Source organism: Triturus cristatus, chromosome 1_2 (assembly GCF_964204655.1).
Source record: "Triturus cristatus chromosome 1_2, aTriCri1.1, whole genome shotgun sequence".
NCBI classification, from domain to species: Eukaryota; Metazoa; Chordata; class Amphibia; order Caudata; family Salamandridae; genus Triturus; species Triturus cristatus.
In genome coordinates, this window is record NC_140580.1 from 270,500,751 (window position 1) to 270,521,652 (window position 20,902).

General features: G+C 48.2%; 1 protein-coding gene across 10 annotated transcripts in view; it reads right to left on the minus strand.

The window, feature by feature from the left end:
* Positions 1-20,902, minus strand: part of PPP3CB (protein phosphatase 3 catalytic subunit beta) — a 926,247-nt gene that overhangs the window by 88,865 nt on the left and 816,480 nt on the right. The window lies entirely within an intron of this gene.

A 20,902-nucleotide genomic window follows, 5' to 3' on the forward strand; every position in this document is an offset into this window, starting at 1 on the left:
CATATAAATCATCATGTAAGTCAATGACATTTGTGATGTACAAAAAGCTACGCTATTCTCGACATTAAACAGTATTTGAGGTCATTTAAAAAGTACCACCTCCATTTGCGTTTGAACTCAGAACGTTATATATATATATATATATATATATATATATATATATATATATATGATTCGCACCACGTAGCCTGGTTAGACCCAGTGGAAGGCGTCAGCTGAAACGCGTCGGTCAGAGAAAAATAATTTTCCCATAAAACTGTGTACTGCTTTCGCACATGGAAAGACAATGGGAATCAAAACAGAGAACTTGCCTCTTGAATGCTGCTTTTCTCGATTGTGCCACTGCATGAGGTGTTGTGAAGACGTAACGCCGAAAAAGAGCACATATATATATATACACACACACACACACACACACACATCAGAGCTGCTTCTGTATGAACAATAATTTAAGGATTCACTCAAGCTAAGTGCCCACTGTTTCTCACCTCAGGTGCGTAGCTTAATCAGTGAGATTCGGGTGTGCATATCTCAAATATCCCAAGTAAATAAGCAATGGGCCACAGGGTGGAGGGTTTAGATGACACTAGTTCAGAATGGACTGTTCACATGATTCACATGGTCAGTACTGTTTTATATTAGCCGTGCCTCTGTCTAAAGTGGCATAGAGGACAAAAAGTAATGGGTTGGAATTAGGGGTGTGCGTGATTCGTTTCTGTATGATTACGTGAAATTACAGAAAAATTACGCGAAATCATTGTGCACAATATTTTATGCATCCTCACGTCATTTTTTGCTGCAAGGATGCATTTAAACAGCAGGACGAACATCAGCCACTTGCATTTTATTGTTCTTGTGCTCTAACTGTAAATGTTTATTGTGAATTGCACCATTTCTAATTTTTATTTTACTGCGAATGGCTGATAATTCTGCAAAGTGGCATAATAAATACATTTTTGAAATTTCGTGTAACAAGTAAAACAAAATTGCTGAAGTTACAGGGGGCCATTAACAATTCACACAGGCCTAGTTAGATTACTACCACAAGCACTTGACAGTGGTTAGACTATTTCCAAGCACTCATCACATTGCCTTTTGAGTGTCTGATTGCAAGTAGTCTACCTGCAACCCGAGAATGGCGCAGTTTTCCAAGCCTAGTACTTCAAAAGTTTGTGAATTCCAAAATCTTTGCACCCATTCAATAGATACTTATATGGGTGCAGATATACTACCTTTTGGTAAACCAGTCACTATATTTATATTTAAGTTCTTGGTCCAGAAATGAATAAGTTAAAACATCTCAGTGAAATGAGAACAAGAAAAAACAAAACAAACATAGCAGACCCAACTCGGAACCCCCAGACCCAACTACCAAGCCAAGAACGCATTTAGGGGCTCATTAGGATGGTGGGCGGATTTGATCCACCCGCCACCGTAGCGGTAATTGGGTCTGACCGCCATGCGTACGGCAGACCCGCCCATCCAATTATGATGGAACCGCTGCCGTCGGATTCCGCACCCTTAACTTGCGGCGGTGGCTGCTGACAGCAGCACCGCCGCGATGTTAAAAAGAGCATGTTGTACATTTCACAGCACTACGTGGCAGGCACTAAACTGTGCCTGCCACTTGGTGCAGTGAAATGTAGGAGGGTACCATGGGTACCCCCCGAGTGCACCCACACCTCTCCCCCAACACAAGGAGGGCCCGCAACGGGCCCCGGAAGACATTCTCTGCCAATCTTCCAATGGCGGGTCAACCGCCGCGGAAAGGCTGGCTACCGCCTTTATCATAATTGTGCCGACGGAGCCTGTTTGGCTTTGCCGCCATTGTTAGCATGCTGACCGTCCGCCGAACAATCATGATGATTGCTACCGGCGGAAAAGCGGCAGCCGGACTATCCCTCTGCCGCGGGAACCACCGCCATTCTAATTGGGTGGTGGGTAAATCCTGTGCGATTACGGAAGGACCGCCACCGCCGGCCCGGCAGCGGTGGTCCTTCTGCCATCCTAATCAACCCCTTAGTTGGGCGTGTCACATCCCAAACGCCTTCCAAGAAGCTATGCCGTTGGCTGACCAGGAAATGCTGCATTATTTCCAGTCTCCCATTAAATGGCTTCTAACTAGCGTTGGATTATTTTGACTACTGATAGATTTTGAAGATACACACAACCAGAGCAAACTCTCCCATTAGGTGATGGCGATCTTTTTTCACCTACAGAAAACTGTGCTCCCCAACCCACAGGTGACAATATTTTACAATTGTTTTTAAAATTGTGTACTGTACAAATGTTTCACTACCCTATGAACTTCGTTATTCATTTCAGTGCTCTGTAAGGTTCTAAGCCTATTTAAGAGACTCACTTTGGGTTCTTTATCTTACTCTGTTGTTGGTGAACCATCATGCCAGAAATTATCCCTCCCCTTTCCACTGGTGGTCTCTAGATTACGTGATTAATGACGTTGAATACATCATAATAATACCATTTATATTTTCTCCTTGGGACAATTATCTCACCACAAAATTCAACTGTGGTTGACGGGGAGGATATTTATACTATTCCTTGTTTTTGCCTGCACTTTATTCATTGTAAACATGTATACAATACTTTTGTATTAATTCAATTCTGCTGCTCAAATGACACAGGGTCATTGACCTGATGAACAACTCGAGTATCCGTTTCAAAAAAGGGTTTCCAAAGTTGGGTCACCAAAATTTAGGACTAACATTTTTGACCACATGTGGGTAAAAGCCAATCTCAATAAATTAACTGTGACAGGGTTCAAAACAATTCGTTCTACAGCCAAACAATTTTCACAGTTTAGCACTGGTCACTCTTATGTTTCTACAGAGCCTTATACCACCACTGGATTTCTATGCAGCACTTTGCATGTTGTTATTTTTAATACACTCACTTATAAACACAGTAGACTGACACCATTTTGATTCAGTTCACGTTAATGAGGCATTCGATGAATACAAATGATTTTCTCCCACTATTTTCTATAATTTAGATATATATATATACTTAATTGACCAGAAATTTCAAAATGGGTTTGAGTGAATCCTTTGGAACAACTATTTGTTTATACTTAATTACACATATTCCTTGGAATACAGTGTTGCTCCATCTTATGATTTATATCATAAGGCAGTCAATCTTTAAATTATGGGATTGACTGGATGTTACATCACAAATGGGTTACAATAAGATGAAATCCAGTGTATTACATATAATGGCTGCAATAAGTTTTAGCTAGACAAACTATGAGCGAGTAATAGTCTTTTGACCTAAACCTCCTAAGTGCAACCTAGTATAGGGGTTTTTGTATGTGTGGTTCAAGACACACACATCTTCAAACTCTGCACTGCACAACTCCTGTACTGCTTAGGCTCAAAGAAAGTTATTCATTTAATTATTTTGGAATGTTAGCATTCCTAGAATTCGTGTCGTCTATAATCTTCAGTGCTCTGAACAGTATATTAAAACATGGAAGAAAACATTAATAGAACATTAAAATGATAAACTATTTTCTGCACAAACATAGTAGATTTAAGAGAAAGTACTGAGGATAACCTACAACCAAGGGATAGGGGAAAATGCAGAAAGAATCTCGCCCAGATAAGTTTTCACATTCTCTGTGTTTGCAAAATGCAGCCTCCTGACCAGAAATAAAACGAGTCCATCTCAAATGAAAATGGCAAGTTTAGCATCAACTGACGTATGTGCATATATCACAAGACCCATTTGAAAACTGTTCCCAGAATCCCTATGCTATGAAGGCGATCAAAGAAAATGGTACATGGAAAATCATGTCAACGACAGCTGACAGATCTATAGGGATCAGAGCTTTGAGACTGTCTAAATGTTTCATCAACTTATGTTTGTTCAGGGATGTTAAGAGAGATTCAGTACATCACTGAGGTAGAAAACTTGGCAGCAGTTGTTCGATGGTCCCAGCTTCCACAAAAATCCAATCAGTTTTGACTTAAGATGCCTTCAATATAACTTTCAGTATAAAACGAGAAAAGCTGGAGGGGTCTAGGGGGCAGATGTACGACCATTTTTTGCGGTCACAAACGGGAATTCGGCCCCATGTATAAACCATATTTCGTGACTCGCTAAACTATTAGCGACTCGCAAAATATGGTTTGCGACTCGCTATTAGGAAGGGGGGGCCAAGGGCTTCCCTTCCTAATAGGGAGTGCAAATGGCATGTACCACTGTTTTGCAACCGCACTTGCGGTCGCAAAACACTCACGGTTTACCACCCTTTTTAAAAGAGTGGTAAACCATTCACAAATGGGAAAGGGTCCACAGGGGACTCCTTCCCCTTTGCGAATGGGTGCGAAGATGTTTTTAAGTCTCAGGAACCACTGCCTGCCCTTAAAAAATGAAACTGAAAAGTTTCATTTTTTTTCTTGTAAATGCAGCTAGTTTTCCTTTAAGGAAAACGGGCTGCATGGAAAGACGCCGCCTTCCTGACAGAAACTCTTGGGAGAAAGCAAAGACGATACTCAAAGAAAGTCAGGAGTCCCCTAGACCTCAGAGATAGCAGACACCTCAGTAAACTGGATCAAGGAGACTCCTCACCACTTATGGGTGAGGAGGGTGGATGGAGAATTAGGATTTGCCCCAAAATAACCAATGAAAACAGTTAGTCGATGAACAGGCACGTTGAATAATTACCAGCAGGCGACCATCTTAGCTTGCACGCCTCCTTGACCGTCTCTTCTAAATGGATGGATTCTATTGGTCCACTCTTTTTTGCTCCAAATCACTAAGCTAGTATTCTAACCAGGCTCTCACCTCAACGTTGCTCAATTTATCTATATTTTTGGGATCAAAGGTCTTCCAGAAGTCCAAACATTGGTCTTAATTATTCTGATTTTATTGCAATGCAGTTTGCATACTTTTTGGAACCGGCATTAGTCTCTGGAAAGCCTGAATCATCTGGGAATTGCTCAATGTTTTAGCTTAATCACTACTAGTGCTACGTCCTAAACACTAGTTTTTAGGTCTGACTAGAGGTAGCTGTAGTTGTCGGGAAACACCCCATCCACGACCCCACAGAACAATCAATACGTCACACACCGTACACAGTACCACGATGGTAGCTAGTGAAATTTGAATATGGCAGGGGAAAAAGAACCAAGAAGAAATGCTCTAAATGAGCAAGCAAAAAATTAATCCAACTTTTAAAAGATAGGCTCAGCAGGGGGACTGTTTTTACCACAAAAATTATCATTGTGAGACCATGTATGAGAAAAGGAGTCCCAGCCAGGATAGGAATCAAGCAAGCACCAAATACACTGTACAGGACTGCTAAGGCTTGCGTATTCCAACCTAAACACCATGGTGGCACTGCACTTTAGCTGATGTGATAAAAAGAAAAATCACGGAGAGTTGACAAACATGTTTTGATTTCATTTTAGTTAGTTAAAATTAAATAATAGTTGCAAACTTTCAGTATGTGGCACTTTGGTATTACACTACTTCAGAAAACTGCCTTATGTCACGAAAACTGGCATGAGAAATATGGTTGTGAAAAAAACGAGAGGGACCCCTTTACACCAAAGGAATAGGGTACAATACATCTGTATCATAAAATAAATTTCCTTTGAACTGTACTTCAGGACTAGTAATAGTATTAACTATGTGTACCAGTGTTCACCTTACTCACACCCGTTCAAGCTCACATCATTCATAAAATGGGAAATATAACAGTATACCCAAGGTTAACAATGTAAATAACGTTTTTGATAAAAAAAGTACAAACATATTTATAATCAAAATATCATAAAATACATAAGTCTTTGAGTGTGTAAACAATCAATTATACTGTTCCCTGAAATAGCATCTGGAATTGATTCAAATTAATGTACATATAGACACATCAAGATAAAAAACATTCACATTAAAAACATGTTACAAGTTAAAAAGAAAGTACATATAACAGACGAAAACATATGTCATTCAAGTAGCACACATCCATGATCTCATAATATTTATGGCTGAAACCCGGTACTGTAGTGTTGATAAGTACTCAGTGGTCCCAGTCTCTTCACGGATTGTGTTTCCATTAAAGGGCGTTGACGCGTTTCGATGGAAAACCTTATAATACCATCTTTATCAAGACTGAATTTGTGACTCTCAAAGACAACCTGATTTAACTGGAATCATTCAAATCACCTGTATAATAAAACACAACTGTCAATATATGTGTCTAAAAGATGTTTCACCTATGTGCAACATTATGTCGCCTTTCACTTGGGGTGCATGGGTGCAGGTACGGAGTCAGGATGAAAGAACGCACGGCATAGGCGCTGTCACCTAAGTGACAGAAGAAAGTAAGTTATTCACAGTCAACAATCGTAGCAACAGGTGTATACTTCAGGGCGTGTCACATGTATTTACCTAGCAGGTAGCCTTCTCCAAATTCACCCGCAACGAGACGGGTATAGATCCCACTGTTCCTGAATATGTATGAATCATGCGTGCTCCCTGGGAATTTTGCAACTATGTCGGTGATGATGGAAGAGGCATCACATATAACCTGTACATTTATAGAATGTGTGGATTTGCGATTGAGGTAGATGTACTCAGTTGCAGCAGGGGGGCAGATTGGTATATGTGTCCCGTCAATGCAACCTATGACGCGTGGGAACTGGGCCTTCTGGTAAAAGTCCATCTTGGTCTTCTGCAGTTCTGCCTGTGTGCTGGGGAATTGGATGTAGTGTGGCATCCTTTGAAACATGGCGTCCAGGAATGTATTGACAAAACGCGACAGGCAACTCTGTGAAACTCCACCTGCCGCAGCTATTACCCCTTGGTAACTGCCAGATGCCAGGAGGTGCAGGCAACAGAGTACCTGTACATGAGTAGGTATTGCGTGCGCCCTTAGTGTTTGGTGCTCCAGGAATGGGTGCAAGTCCCGTATCAGGTCCATGATAGTGTTTGGGTGTAGCCTGTACCTCTCATGGACTTCAGCCTCTGTGAGTTGGAATAAGGTGCTGCGCAATCTGTAGACGCGTTCCTGTCGCCTCCATATCCTTTGTGCTGCAGCTCGTATCCTTAACCGCCTTGCAATGACGTAGAGGGCCGCCATTGTGTTCAAGATGATGCATTCTGGGGCTGTGTATATGCTGTGCAGCTGGTTACCACCTGATTTGAGTCCATGGTAATTCGCGACTCTTAATTAGCGATTTCTTAAGGATACGGTAATAGCGATTTTATACATAGATTTGCAATTTTTTTTACCGATTCCTTATTTTGCGAGTCGGTGTGGCATATTCGCTAAATAAGGAATCGGTAGTTGATTTCCATTATTTTTAGCGATTCCTTATTTAGCGATTCGGTGTTTCTGCTCCTACATTACACATGCTTTTTTGGGGATCGCTAACGCCGAAATTCTGCTAATTTCAGCGTTACCGATCGCTATTTGGCCACCTACATCTGGCCCTAAGTCGGCTAATCAATCAAACAGAGTTGATGGCTAAATCAGTGACGTTGACCAATTTAACCGCAATATCTGTCCTGATGAATAAAGCAACAACCTCAAAATCTCTGATTCACTGCTGCTTCGTCGACTTCAAAGACGCATTCAATTGAGTACCAGGGGGAGCCCTGTGGGCCAAGTTACACAGATGGGGAATACCCTGGATTCTTTTGAAGGTTATATAATCAAGCTACACTCTGACACATGGGTATATATCAAACTGGAAGATGGTGCCCACATATCCAGAAAAATTAATGACATTGCGAGGAGTGAAGCAGGGGTGTGTATTAGACCCTTGCTCTTTAACGTATTCATTGTAGATCTACCACAGACACTTGACGCTTCTAATAGCCACTCCCCAAAAATAGGTAGCGCTCGAATCAGCAACTTGTATGGGCGATCTGGCTCTTTTTACTCACACAAGGGTAGGCCTCCAACGACTTAACCAGCTGTACATCTATACAATTGTTAATAAATTAGAAGTGAACCTGAAATTAACTAAGGTTGTAACTTTTGGGCTGAAAAAATATCAGGGCGGAGGATGGTCCTACAACGGCAACAGAATCATGTTGGAACATTTTATTAAGTATGTCGGGTTTATATTGACGCCAGATGCTGTTTTGTGAAGCAACGAGAAGTTGAAGCAAAAGCTCTGACCCTTCAGATGACGCTAAGTAAAGAAGCAAAACTGTTATTGGGCCGAAGCCTCTCTCCTTTACAAGAAGTCATAAGCGCCAAAATCTCCCCTTCTTTAACCTAGGCCGGGAAATATTATTAGTCAGAGATAACAGCCTGCTGAATAAACTTGTAGTTAAGATCTACAAGAGGGTCCTTCAGCTACCAAAATCCTTTTCTGTCGCACAGGTCAGGCTTGAACTTGGCCTCCCCAGTCAACAGACAGCAAGTGCCAGTGGCCTTCTTAACCTGTGTCATAAGCTACAGAGGGCCAGGGCCGTTAGCCTAGAGGCATTGCTATGGCCCGAAATCAGCTGTATTCAGCCACGCTCATAGTCTGTTCCTAGAAGACTGTCAGCAACTCCTTGATGTAAAAGATCTCTGGGACTACAACTCCAGTTAACAACACTTCAAAATGAGTATAAGAAAGTGTGTTTGCCTTTGGTCACTTCATTTGGACAAGGCACTATTCGCCAAATGCAGGCATGCCTGGGCAGTTATTGGCAGGTATCCCAACACCATATCTTTCCTGCACGTATGCCGTCCATTGAAAGTACAATTCATGGGCCTCAGGCTAGACGAGTGTCCATTTCTGAAACATCTAGCCAGCTGAAGTCGCCTAACCACAAATACAACCAGCGGGGGATGTGGCAACTGCGATGAATCATTCGAACATTTTGTGTGCTAAGCCAATGCAGGGCCAGACTATGTAGAGAGTGGAACACACTGGGAGTTCGCACATGTCGACAGGCTATCATCGGCTCTTTAAATCCCGACAATACAGCCCTGAACAACTTACTGACAAAGTTTGTCACCATTGCATCAACACACTTAGCCGGCTAAGGCCCAACAGCTGGGTCTCTTACACTCTTCTGAACCATCTGAGAAACTGAGTTGTGTTCAACCAAAACAGTCCCTTGAGTGATGCAAACCTGCAGGTGCCTGTTTTGATGACCGCTCTGTTGCTATTAATGGTTGTTTTTACATCGCACCACCACTTCATCAGCCCATCGCCCAGTCGGTAACGAGGAGCAATATGCTGCTACCAGACAAGCCATAGTATGGCATTTGAACTCTCACTTAATTTTTGTGCTGCTACCATTGAGAATAACCAGCTGCTATTTTTTTTTCTAGTTAAATTATTTGTTCAAATCAACCAGCCACATTAAACTGCATTCAACAACAATAGAACCAACAGATCCTTGACTGATGAAAATCAGAGAGTTCAACCTAGACGATCACATGGCATCACTCATGGATGTTCTTATATTGCGCCAGCACTTTATTAGGTTACTGCTTGGTTAGTAATGAGGACCAATGTATCATCCACCTTCTCTGTAAAAATGACTGTCGCAATACATTTGCACTTTATCTAACCTTTGTCCTTCTAAAAATGAGGAATGACTAGATAGAAGTCATCTGGCTGACCCACGTGGCAACCTCAGTATGTTTTAAATTGCAGATAATATCATTTTTAACAAGTATGCATGCAATCTTTGTTTTAATTAAGTCCGTTTTCAAATTGTAAAGGTTTTAAATAATCATAGGCAATAAAGCATGTATACACTCGGATTAGACCCACATTGTGGAAAGACAAATGACATAGCATCATTAAATAGTGATAGAAAGGAGGTGGCGCTAATCAAGATGGCCGCACTGATGTGAGGCTCCTGATGCTCGACCCCTCGCATCCGATCTCCATCCGTGTCTCGCTGTCCTAGCAGCAATCCGGAGGTCACCACCTGTAGCGGGGCCGCTGCACCACACTCGGTGCAACTTTCAGGCGATTTCCTGTACCCTGGGCTGAGTTCTGGTGCCCTTTCGCCGCGACGACGTGAGGGACGCAGCCGGCTGGTTCTGCGGCCGGCGTTGGGCGCTACGCGAGTCCCGCGGCGCCGGAGAGGGGCGAAGGCCATGTGACTGGCGGCGGCCGGCCGCCCATCGCTGACCCGGGGAGGCGAACCCCTGTCCTCCACGGACCACCAGGGCGCTGTAGCGGGTGACGATCGGTGGAGCGCCCCCGGAGCTGGCACGGGGAGGAGGCCCGGGACTTGCGGGGGCCCTGCAGCGGGGACGGCCTGGATTGAGTGGCGCAGGCCTTTGCGGGCGGCCGCATTGGGCCTTGCTGGGACTGGCGCCCATTCCTTCTCTGCACCCCTGGCTGGGGACTTACACCGGCGACGGCCGGGCGGCGGCCCCCTGGTGGGCCTCGAGAGTGGATGCACCACGAGGGGTGACGGCGCTTTTTGAGTACAGGCAGGGGCGGCCGGCGTGGGAGCTCATACCTGGTCTTGTGGACGTTGGAGCCCATCCCCACCCTATACCACCGGCTGGGAGTTGCCGCCGGCGAGAGGGGGGCGCTCTGTTCCCCCCCGGGTTTCGCACGGCCTGACTCAGCTGCCGGCCGGGCGGTGACGTCCCGGCTCTAACCCCAGAGGGGTCCTGCTGTCGATCCGGGACCGGAGGCGAATGCGGGGTGGCCCCACTGTACGGGACGAGCCTGCAGGCCCAGCGCGGGCGACAGTGGTGCGGCGGACCAGGGACAGCGCCTCAATTGACGACGTCTACGAGAGTGGGTCGCGCCAGGGCGGCCGTGGTGAGGTGAGAGGGCGGCCCGGCCCGGATTGGAGCGGGGAAGTGGCGTTTCTGACGGACTCCTGGCCTCCCCCCGCTGGGGGACAGACGTGCCTCTGTTCTTCCTCTCTTCCTGACCCTCCGGTCCCTGGCCCCGCACCGGCCAGTTGCTTGACTGACGGGCGTGACTGGCAGGCGGTCCGCCATACCGAGCCTAGGGACCGGCGCATACATCCCGGACGCCGCCATGGGCACGGACAGGGGCGCCAAGCCGACGACCACGTCCCACCAAACTAAAATCGACCGCTTTACGAACCCAGACCCAACGGGTGCGGGCGGAGAGGCGGCATCACCTCCTAACAAAGACCTAGCCGCCATCTTGCAGGCCATCAGCGCCTCCCGCACGTTCCTGGAGGGGATGGTCGGGGAGGTGAAGATGGACGTTACACTCTTGCGACAGGACCTCCGCAACGCCACGGCCCGCATCACGGAGACGGAGTCGCGGATTTCGGCGGCGGAGGATGACATCCGACAGCTCCAAGACCAGGTCCGGGAGCTTACGACCCATTCCATGGAGCTGCATCGGCGGGCAGAGGACGCCGAAAACCGAGCCCGCCGCAACAACCTTCGCCTGGTGGGCTTTCCGGAGGGGGTCGAATCTGGCCGCACCGACGACTTCCTGGACGCGTGGTTCAAGTCTTGGATGCCGGCGGCCAGCTTGTCAACCTGGTTCGTGGTGGAGAGAGCGCACCGGTCGTTGGCAGCCAAACCTCCGGTGGGGGCCCCCCCGCGCCCCTTCCTTTTGCGGATCCTCAACTTCCGAGACAGAGACGCTATTCTGCGGGAAGCGCGGGTGAAAGCCCCCTTGTCCTTTAACAACCACACTATCATGATCTTCCCGGATTACACCCGGGAGGTCCAGGAACAACGCCGCTCGTACACGGAGGTGAAACACAAGATGAGTTCCATGGGCCTCAGCTACCAACTCCAATTCCCGGCACGCCTCCGCGTTGTTTTCCAGGGCAAGACTCTCTTTTTTTACACTCCCCGGGCGGCATGGACCTGGCTCACCGAAGAAAGACCTTTGCGCCAGCCCGGGCGGGTGTACTGCCAGGCTTCCGTGACCGCGACGCAGGAGGCGCACGCAATCCCGGCGGCGCCGAGGCGCGGCGGCGGCTGGGCCACGATCCGCGAGTGTGTCGGGGAGGGGACCGAGAGACTCATCCGCCTCATCCGGGACGTCCTCTCAAGCGGCTGGGGGATCTCAACGCCGCCCATCGCCTCTGCCGGACCCATCTCCGACCCCCCTCCCCACGCATATAGACCTTTCCGACCTCTCCCGCAGCCCCGCCATGTAACTTTTCTTCGTCCTCTGTATTGGCAGGGGGGTCGACGACCTGGTCCCGCTGCGGGGGCAGCAGACTCGGACTCAGCGGTTTCCCGCTCTTATGTAGTAACCTAGGACAGAACACTTACATCCGTACTTCAGGAGGGGTCCACCACGCTCTTTACACCCGAGCGCTCCTGCTTGGGGCTTTGTAGTTGTTAGTTAAAGTTAGGGCGACAGATGCTTCCTTTCTCGAAGTGTAGGGTGGGGGGTCGGGGATGGGTGTTAGTTGGTTGTTCCTCCTAGGGAGGGTGTTCTTTTTAGTTTGGGTTTGTTTCTTACTGGGCCTGTCACACCCTGCGAGTGCCACTGCGTGGCTCCACACAGACGCTGACACGCGCTCCGCTAGAGCTCGCTCTCTGCCGGCCTTCACTGGCTTCCTTCAGTATGAGATTCGTTATCCCCCTGGGGATTGCATGCTCCTCGTCCCCTCCCTGCGCGCCCGCACCCTCGGTGCCCTCCCGGCGCCCCCCTGGTTGTTCCGCCTCCACCGCGATTTGCGCCCACCGCTTCCATGGAAGACCTAGCCCCTAAGGCCCAGCTGCGCATCCTGTCCTGGAACGTGAACGGCCTGTTGGATAGGCTCAAGCGCACCGCAGTCGCCCAGCGCGCAGGGGTAGACGTGCTCATGCTTCAAGAAACCCACCTCCTCGGTGAGAGATGTCCCTTTCTGGCACGCTACGGGTATGATTGGGTGTGGCACTCTGGGTTCTCCCGTGGCTCCCGTGGGGTTGCCATCCTGCTGCGCCGCTCCCTTCCCTTTGTCCTTACACAGGCGACCCACGACCCTCATGGAACGGGGATTGCCATTGGCGGCACACTCGAAGGTAGGCCGATCAGCTTTCTGTCGCTCTATGCGCCACCCTCCGGACTGTCGCAGGCTTTATCTCATGCTGCCTCTCTGCTGGAGACCTTCCCGCTAGGTACTGTTGTGCTTGGAGGGGATTTCAATGCCGTCTCGGTCCCTCAGCTGGACTCGTCGGGACCGATTTCAGACTCCCGCGCTGCGCGAGCGAGGCAATTGGCGGGTTGGGCCGAAGCTCGGGGCCTATGCGACGCCTGGAGGATTTGGCATCCTCACACACGTCAATACACCCACACCTCGGCCGCCCATCACTCTCACGTGCGTATTGACGCAATTTTCGTCCCCCCCGTCGATTGAGGGGGCATGCAAGATGTCCGTATCCTCCCCAGGGGGATCTCGGATCACTCTCCGGTCCTCCTGAGTCTGGGCCCTCCACCTCATGCGGCCCGGCCGCTGTGGCGCTTTAACGCTTGGTTCCTCCAGGACAAGACACTTCGTAAGGCGGTGGGAACCGAGCTTACCCAGTACTACTGCACCAACGAGGGTTCGGTCTCCTCGGCGGGCACCCTTTGGGAGGCCTGCAAGGCGACCATTAGAGGCGCAGCCAAGGCGCATGTGGTGCGGCAACGCCAGGCGCAGCTGCAGCAGCTCACCGCCTGTGAGGCCCGGGCGCTGCGGCTGTAGAAATCTCTCTCTGAGCTCGATGACCCAGCTGGGAACCGGCAGCTGCGGCTCCTTCGCGAGGAGATTCGTCAGTGATCACTCGAAGCGGGCAAGCTTCTCTGGCAGTCTTCGCTAGCGAGGGTGTATGGATGGGGCGATAAGAATGGCGCGTTGCTACATCGCCTGGCCACCTATCCCAGGACGTCGCGCATCATTCCGGCGATTGCCGACTCCGACGGCGTGCTCCAGTCTTCCTCAGTGGCGATAGCAGAAGCTTTCGCCCAGTTTTATTCTCAGCTCTACCGGGCCCGGGCACCGGATCTTTCTCTGGCCACTCTGCTCGCGCCTAGTAACGTGCGACTCACCCGGCTTAGGCCGGGTGAATGGGAGAGCCTGGAGGCCCCCATCTCCCTTGAAGAAATTGGGGAAGCGATAGGGCGAACGTCCGCAGGGAAGACCCCGGGACCCGACGGCTTCCCTCAGGAATTCTATGCCACCTATAAAGATAGCCTGGTCCCGAGGTTGCGAGATCTCTATGTGGAGGCGATTAAGAACGGCTCCTTCCCCCCGGAAGCCGACTTGGCCACGATTGTGGTTCTGCCTAAGTCTATGCCGCCGTCCACTGACAGAGCGGCTTACCGACCGATCACTCTTATTAACACCGACATGAAGCTCTACGCGGCTGTCCTGGCCCAACGGCTCCGGCCCTTTTTATCGAGCCTGGTCCATCCGGACCAATGTGGCTTCATGCCCGATCGGGGCACCCGCCATTGTCTACGCCGTCTCCACGTGGCCCTGGCTCACCGCCACCGTTTGACTCCATACCTCGTCCTCTTGCTTGCTGATTTCGAAAAAGCTTTCGACTCGGTGGGGTGGGCCTACTTGTTTGACGTCCTGACCCACATGGGTTTCGGCCCTAAGTTCTTGGGGATGGTGCGGGTCCTCTATGCCCGCCCCCGTGCCAGGGTATTGGTCAACGGGGCGCTGTCGAGGCCATTTCGGATCGGCCAGGGGATGCGGCAGGGATGCCCGCTGTCGACTCTTCTCTTCGCGCTTGCGATGGAGCTCCTTGCTGCCCTGATCAGAACTGACCCTCTCTTTCAGGGCTGGGAATGGCCTGGCCTAGAGGCTGACGGAATCGCCCTCTATGCGGACGACGTCCTGCTGTACCTTGGGAATCCAGTGCGCTCCAGACCCCGTGCAATGTACATCTTGGGCCGCTTTGGCCGGGCATCTGGTCTGTCTTTAAACTCACGGAAATCGGTTCTGGTTCCTTTGCACCCCTCCCGGGAATGTTTCGAATGGCAGGATACCATTCCCCTCCGCCGGTTGTCCTTTAAATATCTGGGCATCTGGGTCTCCCTTCTCCCGGAACTGAGCTGGGCACTTAACGTGACCCCCCCCTGGTTCAGAAAGCCAAGGCGGACCTGGCGAGATGGCAATCGCTACCCCACAATCCGCTGGGGAGGGTGGCCCTCTACAAAATGATGATTCTTCCCCGGTTCTTGTATGTGCTGCAAAACACTCCCCTCTCCTTTCCGAGACCTTGGTTTCGTGAGCTTGACGGGATGGCGACGAGATTTTTTTGGGGTGGTGGGAGGCCTCGGTTGGCTCTATCGTTATGCCGCCTGCCCACCTTTGATGGGGGTTTGGGCATGTCCAATCTCTACCTCTACTACCTGGTCACCCGCCTCCTGGTCATTCATGACTGGTTTGGGGGGGATGGTCCGACCCGGCCTACAGGGTGGAACTGGGGGACCTGGGTTTCTCCTGTATTAAGGACCGCCTGTATGGCGCCTCCATCCCCGCCTCCTGCCCGGATATTACCAAAGCAATCTTCCTGGCCTGGCGAGCGGTGCTCCGCCACACCCGATGGACTGGGAGGCTGACCCACGTCACTCCCCTGTGGCATGGGACATGGTTGCGGGAGGTTGCGGAGCTGGAGGGCTTTAAATCGTGGGACCTACTCGGCATTTCCCAGCTGGGAGATGTCTGGCAGGGGGGGCGTATGTGCTCCTACTCAGAGCTGCAGGCGCGCTTCTCCCTCCACTCCTCCCAATTCTATAAATACCTTCAACTAAGCCATGCCATACGCACATACACCCCACTGGACGTCCGACTGCCGGACCACAGCCCCCCGGAGGCTCACGTCATGATGGGTAACCTGGGGAGGGGGGGCATTTCCAGGATCTACCGCTCCCTCATCAACTGCACCCCTACATCCCTGGAGGGCTTAAGGAACGATGGGAGGGGTGGGTTGGTCGGTCCCTTGGACAAGGCCGACTGGCGGGATGCCCTTATGGCCCCACGCATGGTGACGGTCTCCGCCAAATTGCGGCTTATCCAAATTTACTACCTGCACAACGCTTATCTCACACCGGCTCGCCTACACCGCGCGGGCCTCTCCACTGACGCGGCTTGTCCCCGTTGTGGCTCTGAGCCGGCAGACTTCATTCACATGGTGTGGTCTTGCCCGGAACTGGAGGGGTACTGGAGGGGCATAGAGTCCGAACTTACGGAGGTCCTGGGGTGGGAGGTGCCACATGATCCTAGACATTCCCTACTGGGCATCACTGACGGCCTGGACGGCACACGCCCGGAGAAGCTATTCCTCATGACGGCCTTAATGGTGGCAAAACGAGACATTGCAGCGGCGTGGAAACAGCCGCAACCGCCTAGCTTGGCCAAGTGGGGCGCGGGGGTGGACTGGTGTGCGGCGCAGGAACGAACTCTTTACCGGGCACGGGGTTGCCCCAAGAAATACCGCAAAGTCTGGGGGAAATGGCTGGGCAACATACCATGATAGGGCTGTTTAGACGAAGGGGGGGGTTTCAGGGGGAGGGTGGGACTACGGTGCGTTTTATGCTGTATTACTGTGTGGTGGTGGTTCGAAGGGCCCGAAAGTTTCTTCTGTTGTACAATTTAAAATAATAAAAACTTGTTTATCAAAAAAAAAATAGTGATAGAAAGTTGCCATTGGAAAAAAAGACCCCAAGTGTGTTGATGTTTCTGACATGCCACTGGCGTAGGTGCCTGGGTGTCAGGATACACAGGCAGCTGGGTAAGCTCAGAGTGGGATCTCAGGGGAGAATGTTGTGATATGATGCGTGGAATAGACTTGGTTTACACATCGCCAGACGATAGCCACCAATCTGGAAGAGGAAAGAGTGTTTAACTTTAAGAAAAAGAAGGTTTATACACACTTCTCTGTTCAAGAAAAGTGGAAGGCCTGAATTATCCATAAAGGATCTAGGGAAATGTAAGGCTGGTGGTGTAAGACAATGTCCTGTTAGAGTAAAATAAGAATGCAGGCTAACTCTCCAGTTCACTCTTTTCACAAATGAGCGTTAAAAACACAAATAGCACAAACAGTACAGATGCTGGTTTTAATCTGCATTCTACTGGCAGCTAGGATCTACCGTCCGCTTTCCTGGGGATGTACAGTGCTTCCTTCTTTTGAATTAACTGTGCAACGGGGAAAACTATACTTGGATGCCTTTTTTGTCCATTGCTTAGCTTCACCCTTTCAAGCATTCCATAATTCATCCATTCAATGCCTTTACTCGATTAACTGACATTTTACGTACACTGAAATATCCCATACAGTACGTCTGCAGGCTTTATACATTGATGTACTGACCTATTAATCTAGCTATACATCCATTTACTTATACAACCATCTATCTAATCACACACTCATCTGCTGACCGCCTTCATCCATTCATGCACTTAGCCATTCATTGCACCATCCATCTATGCACTAGCCTACCCATCCATTCATGCATTCAATCGTCTAGGAACTCACTTATAGGGCTATTCATCCAACTACAAAATAATTACCACAGTCATTGATTGACCGATCCACAAAGCCTCCCACGTAAACAGAGAAGAAGCGGTTTCATTTTGAAGTCAGACCTATTTAGCTTTGCTAGTGCTTATTGATAACCTTTTTCAAAGATTCAGGGGAACTCTGCAGACTCCGTCAGATTCGAAATGATGTTTGCTAGGTGCCTGCCAAATAGTTTGTCGTGCGCTGCTGCCTGTAGTACTATTCTTTTACTTTATACTTCATCAAGAGCGTTCTTTGAGATTATTCACTCCATCTATTTGGTATTTCTATTTGTTGCACTTGCCTAATTTATATTCTTTTGTAAGTTTTAAGACTTTTTTTTTAGGAAATCTTTCTGATTACCGATTCTTAAAAGCCAGGACTTCAATCAGCATACATCTGCCCTTTACCACTTGTGGTTGCTTTTAAACTATCTTATATCCCACTATGTGGAGCCTCCTTATAAAATGCACTTTATTGGCGCAATTCTACTTCTTTTCAGTTAACATGCATTGATTACAAGAGGCTGTTCTAACTTGTTTATGATCATTATTAATGATGGTCGCTGTAACATTAGATTTTAATGTATTTGTTTGAACTTTTATGATTATATTTTATAATCCAATAAAGTATTTTGATTGATTGATATTTGTTACACTTCTCGAGAATGAAGTAGGCACTCACAACAATTAACGTCACAAAGACTTTTCACACCGACCAAAGATTGTTAATGCACTGCCGACAATCTGTTTCTCTATTTTTATTAAGCAAGTCTATTCCTAAGCAAGGTATAGACACATACATGGTTAGTTTAGGTTACGCTACAAAAACGCCTAATTACCAGTTCCCAGATCGCTTTTGGATCACAGTATTTTATGAAATGCATCAAAGTTACCACTTGTAAGCATGACTGCTTAGATTCAAGATGACCAGTTCAAAAGAACATCTGACCTGGTTAACGTTTAATGTTGAACAGAGCCAGCTAAAAATTAGTTCAGATTGAGCACCAAATGTTCATGAAGAAGTGGACCCATTACCCAAATACTCATACTAGAGGAGAGAAAGAAAAGCTAAGTCTTCAAGAAAAGAGTACTAACCTACAAAGTCTCAGCCAGTTGGTATTGAGGGTTTGGAAGTTGTAAGGCGGTGGCTAGTCTCTGAGTTGTTCCTCGGAGGGGGCACTGTCCGTACAGAATTCTAGGAAGGTCAGTACCCTTCGGGTTTACGAACATCACTGGAGGAATTTCTCTGCTTGGTTTTCTTCAAGGGGATTTGTCCCTGACTCTCGTGAGGGGGGTTCTGTGCTTGAGTTCCTCTGGGATGGTTTCTTGCTAGGGCTGTCTGTTTCTACTCTCTGCAACCAGTGGTCTGCCATTAAGGCTATCAGGGGGTGGGGGCTCTCTCCTCTCTTTTGAGTCCTTGGCTTCTCGCCTTCTTCGCAGTTTATTTCTTCGGCAGCCTGTCGTTGCTTCTCCTGTGCCCCCTCTGGGTCCTTCATGCCTTGCAGCACTCCCAGTTTGAGCCCCTGCCTTCTGTGCCTCTGAAGTTTCTTACCCCGAAGGTGTGTTTTCTAGTGGCTATTACCTCGGGGAGGCATTTGGGGGAGCTTGGCGCCTTACTTTGCCATCCTCCCTTCTTGTGTTTTTCATGATAAGGTGGCCCCTTACTTGACCCGGCCTTTCTTCCCAAAGTGTCCTCTCCTTTCCATTTGTCCCAGGATATGGTCATTCCAGTCTTTTTTCCTAACCCCTCTATCGCAGAGGAAATCCAGCTTTTTTTGCTGTATTTGACAAGGACTCTTGTTATTTACCTTGAGCAAACGCATCCCTTCGCCAGGTGGATTTTTTGTTTGTCACCTTTGGCGTTGCCCGGCGAGGTCATCACCCTACGATGGTGAACAACCTTTACAACGCAACTGTTACAACGCACTACACTTACAACAACATTTTTACAACGCAACATCCACTACAACGCATTCCATTACATAGCATGACAATACAACGCATGTTTAAAAACTACCTTTACAACACATTCCATTACATCGCATACTACCTTTACAACGCATACCATTACAACGCAATCCAACACTTACCCTACTATTGCACCCCCTGGAGTTAGAATAGTAATTTTTACCCCTATACTATGCGTTGTAATGGTATGCGTTGTAAAGGTAGTATGCGATGTAATGGAATGCGTTGTAAAGGTAGTTTTTAAACATGCGTTGTAGTGTCATGCTATGTAATGGAATGCGTTGTAGTGGATGTTGCGTTGTAAAATATGCGTTGTAAGTGCATGCGTTGTAAAAGTGTGCGTTGTAACGACATACATCCCCCTACGATGGCTACTCCTTTGCATTGGGTTCAGTCCCCTATTTCCTTGGCCTATCTTCATTCGGGGGTTTCTCTTCCTCCGGGCGTGGTGTGGCATCCTTCTGGGCTTCTATTAAAGGCACCTCCTTGAAGGATCTTTGTGTGGCGGTGACTTGGTTCTCCCCTTATACCTTCATCTCCCATTATAAGTAGCAGATAGCATAGGTGTTTTGGAGAGACCTCCCCACTCCTTGATCTGCAAAATTAGCAACGGCTATGAATGGTCCTACAAACTGCGCTTCTTAGAGAAAGCCTAAAATATATTCTAACAACTGCCAAAAAGTAGTCAAACAAAACCCAAGAGAAAAGGTCCAGGCAGTCTGGACATGCTTGCCTCTCTGATTTTAATGCATCTCTGGCAAAGAGATCACATAGCATAATAAAAGTAGCCAACTCCTGGAAGCTGATAGACAAAGGAAGCATTACAAGGGCACGTATATTTTTCTTCCGTATTATTTGTAATGTCATACCCTATTAACTTTTTTAAACCACAAACTTACAATACACTACACACCACACAATTCCACAGCTAATGATTCCAATTCAAGTGACCTAATTCTACTACAAACATACATCCACTCCACTACAAACAAACGTAAGTAACAAGCAAAATCATTTACAACGCCAAAAACTCAAACTTTCACAAATGCGAGACTGATTTCATTGCAAATGCTGGTTTTAATTTTCCCCATTTATCATAATTTTAGTCATTGTGTATTTTACAACTAATCCAATTTCTTTAGTGCAATGCTGAGTCTTTTCACAAGACGCTCGGAACCCACCTGTGTATAATCTCAAATTATAGTGTCTCTCAGCATAAACCAATATCGAGACTGTAAGGTTGCAAGCAATGAACTTCAGATAGCACATGCTGGTAAATCGCTCAAATGCAAACTGGGAGCCAACACACAGCCTTGCCTGAGCCCATTTCCCAACTGAAATGGTGCCTTCCATCTTGCAACACCAGGTGCCGGAAGGTAGTTGTATAATAAAATGGACCTGTCCAGTGTAAACCCCCCCCCCCCGATTCCTCAGCTTTGTCTGTAGTGTTGGGTAATCAACGTATTCAAAAATAGCCTTAAAATCCAAGAAACAGCCACAT